The 4045-nt window shown below is 44.4% G+C and overlaps 1 non-coding gene across 1 annotated transcript; it reads right to left on the reverse strand.

Moving 5' to 3' along the window:
* Nucleotides 1-2418: 2418 nt before the first annotated feature.
* On the reverse strand, nucleotides 2419-2524 carry LOC113441413 (U6 spliceosomal RNA). The gene has a single exon (XR_003374846.1). It is a non-coding gene; the product is annotated as a U6 spliceosomal RNA (small nuclear RNA).
* Between the last annotated feature and the right edge of the window lie 1521 nt (nucleotides 2525-4045).

The following is a 4045-nucleotide window of genomic DNA, read 5'->3' on the forward strand; positions in this document are numbered from 1 at the left end:
AACCCAAAATTATCTATGGGTGAAAGATGGATCTGCACTAAGGACCACTTTGTCTGTGTGAAAAATACAGAGCTCCTGTCTAACTGACAAAACTACTAGATCCAAGATGTAACTGGCCGATGTAATGGCAACCAAGAAAACCATCTTGTACATTAGGAATGGAGACGCATGGTCTACATGGGCTCAAAGGGAGTTTTCTTGAGTGCAGTAAGGCCCTTGTTGAGGTCCCACGTGTGATATCAATGAACTACAGGAGGCTGTAAGATTGTCGCCCCGTGCAAGAAAATGGCTTGTGCATGGGTGATGAGAGATGGACTGCAAGTCTCTCCTAGTGATGACCGATGCTAAGGCCTCCCCTTTGCCTGTTTATGTGAACAAGATAATAATGAAATGTCATATAAATAACACTGCCGTCTAACAGGTGTTCCCCTGAGATGAACAGCCAGAGCCATCAGAACCTTTGTAAGAAACTTGGTCAGATGACAACCCAAAGGACAGTGCAATGTATTCAAAACGTTGAGTATTATAACAAAAACTAAGAGTTTTGCTATGTCAGGATCTCATTGGAATGTGGGGATGGGCCTCTATTAAGTCAATGGAGGGTAGAAAATCGCCCCTTCTGAAACTCAGAAGTATGGAGTTCAGTATACTCATCTTAAGCCTCCTATGAACTATGGATCAATTAAGTCATTTTAAAACTAAAATTGCCCCTGCTGATCTGGTGCCACAGGTTGGTTGCCTGGATCTCCAATAAATGAACAATAGCTGTCTCCATCATGCTCCCTTTAACAGGATCCCCAGAGAGAAGGCAAGTAATGCAAAGGTTCCAGGGAGAGGATGGAAATTCTTTAGCCAGGCCTAATCTTCTGATACCTCTAACCCAGGAAACAGAGGTAGAGGCATCCCATCTGCCCATGAAAGGCTTGAGCCTTCCACCAATAGGGGCACAGTTGTGAGGCCTATGTTGTGCCTCGGAGACCTCTATTTCATGTTCCTCAAGAGATTCTTTTGCTCTGCCCTCCCCTTCAGTATCTATCTCCAGATTGGAAACTATCTGACTGTTGGTGATTCATGAGTCCAGACGGTCCCTGGAGTCTGGAGAGAAAAAGTCCCTGGTAGAGGGAACGAAGGAACCCTCTAAAAAGCTGGGAAGGACTATTTTGGGGTCTATGAAAAGAGAGGAACTTATTTTCTGCTTCTAGTCTCTATCAGAGATAAGTCGGGGCACCACCAACCAAATTATCTTCCTATATTGGGGAGGAAGCAAGTTTCCATTAGTTGTGTGATATCTGCTTGCAAATGTCTGAGCCATAGCAGTAGGTGAGGAGTAACCTGAGATGCCCTGGCTTGAGCAGATAATTTAATAGAGTTTTGCGGTGTCCTTGTGTGCCCTGATATTGGAATTTGAGATAATCTCCCTCAGATGGCGGAGCAACATGAGAGACGATCTAGTAAAAAAAAGGGGGGATGAGGCCGACTCCGCTCTTATGACCCTCACATCAGATCGACATGCCCTACATGGGGACAACTCGACCCTGTATATCCTTTGACTTGAGAGCCTCTTCTGCTTCCGTTGGAATTGCAGAGGAGGAGGATGATTGCCATTATTGTTTTATCTACTATCGTGGTGATGAGAAATTTAGCAGAATGAGAAAACCAAATTAAAAATTTGCTATCATATCCTGTAAGAGAGGTATACGCCACTGAAGAGACCCCTTGTTTCTGGACGAGGTCCAAGAACCTCTGTAGGACAGTTATGACTTCCTCTTACATTATTGGTTGGGAGAAGATTAAATCATCTGACACACACCCTTATAGTAATGATTGTTGGGCCAAGGGGAAATGGAATATCAAGGCAGGAAGTAGTTGTTGTTGTTTTTTAAACAACAGAGACTTGAAAAAAGTCTGAGGGTGAAACAGACCTGAAGGTCGGTGGTCTGGCTTAATGCCTTCAATGTTTGACATGCCACCCCCCCCCCTTTTAGGGGATCCGCCTCTGACAGATTTTGGTCACTGTTGTGAGTAGACCCTTCTTCAACCTGTTCCATCTGGTCTCTAGTTCTCCCTCATCCTATGCATCATGTGAATGTGTAACTGGATTATATAATACACCCCTGAAGGAGGTACCTGCTGGTAATGAAGGTCTATTCTGCATAGTAACTAAATGAGTGAGAATCGAGGTCAGATTGTGGAGGCTGCCTAGCCCTCAACTTCTACTGTGCCCCGGCTGAGATGCCTCTTCAAATTGCCATGTCCCTCCAGGCCTTCAATTTGTCGGGGATATCCTCTGGGAGGAGGAATTCTGGTGTGGTCCCACAACTGTCTGTCAGGCAAGTAGTGCTGCTGAAGGCCTGGGCTGAACCGGTCTCTCTGAGGCTCTCCTGGATGGCGTTGAGAGATCCAGGGATGGAGGCAAGGTGAAATATGGAACACTTCACAAATTGCGTGTCATCCTTGCGCAGGGGCCATGCTAATCCTCTCTGTATCATTCCAATTTTAGTATATGTGCTGCTGAAGTGAGCACTCTGGAACTGGGACCAGCCTGGCTGGGGAAGAGGACTGAGACTTCTGTTCAACCTCCCTCATGCATTTTTTTTTTTTAAAAAATTAAGATATGCTCATCTAACGCATTTTGGTGTCTCTTGGCATCCTTTGTTGCCTTAGAGGTCTCTCTAGGACGTTTTTACCTACTTTGAGTTGGTTTATTGTCCTCTGGGGGTATTTTTGGTTGCCCTTGAAGATTCTGACCTAAAGCCCACAAGGTGAGATATCTATATCTATGTATCTATACGTGTATGAGATATTAATGGTCTGTTGACTGGTTCAGAGGCAGGGAATCCTCTTGATATTTGCTCTCCCCATCCCCCCGTTTTTTGGTAAATTCAATTTGTTATTATGTTATTATTCATAATAATAGTGATATCATTAATATTGTTATTATTGATAATATTTTTGTTATATCTGTGCACAGCTACTAACATAAATTGTTGTGCTGTTACCAAACACATAATTAGATGACTGAATATGGAATCAAATTGTGAGGCCAAATAGAGAACACCTTTCAGGACCTGTATTGCAATTGGGTGATCCTGCAGTCACTGGCGCTCAACAGCTTCCTGCCCAGACGGACACAGGCCTTGGTGCTCGCTGTTACTGTGCTGCTAGAATTCTGTGAGGGCTGCCAACTGAAAAAGAAAGCCCAATAGTCAACCTCAGAAAGAGGTCTGTAATCGGCATAAATGTCCCCTGGACCTTCATGGAGATCCTTGTGAGGGGAAGTGGCTTCTCAACAGATAATGCCATGGAATTCTTATAAACAAAATGATGCCGGTGTTGTTTTAGTCGTCAAGATGTAGCATCAACCATCACCTTTTAATGTGAGCTGATGCGAATCTAACTAGAATTTGAGCAGGAGAACTCAGAGTCCTCTGGCTCCACCCGATCAATAGCCCTTGCTTCTTCTATATACCTTGCAGGAGTATATCTGAAACTACAGAATCTCCTGTGGAGAGATACCTGAGGGTAAGGATGCTCTGTTCTGCTTAGTGACCGGAGTTATAGGGAATTCCAGTCAGAAGGAGCACTCTGTTGTTCAGAGCAGTATGCTGCACCTCCACAGAGATACATTGGTGTATTGCTAATTCCATCCACTTTGTGGGGATCTTTTCCGGTAAGTCATCATCTTGACAGAATCTGGCTGCTGTTGGAGCAATGTGGCCACAGAGGCATTTCGAGTCCCTTGTATTGATCTAGATGGGCTACCTGATCTTGTGCAGCTGTGCTGCATCTGGATTACACAGACAGATTCAGGGGTGGTTGCAGAGGGGGATTGGAGCCGAAGTAGGCCTGGAGGAGATGAGGTTTGAGAATTTTCTTCATCCTCCCACATGAACTTCTTCATGTATTTTTCTAGTACCTTATGGCTCTTGTTAGCGTCTTTTTCTGCTGCTTAGGAGATACACTTAGAATGCTTCAATTTGTTTTGAGAATTTGACATGGATCTTGAGCTACTGCCGCTTGCCATTGTGACCACTTATTAAATTTT

Source organism: Pseudonaja textilis, chromosome 8 (assembly GCF_049901715.1).
Source record: "Pseudonaja textilis isolate UNSWEBS1 chromosome 8, rPseTex1.2, whole genome shotgun sequence".
Lineage (NCBI taxonomy): Eukaryota > Metazoa > Chordata > Lepidosauria > Squamata > Elapidae > Pseudonaja > Pseudonaja textilis.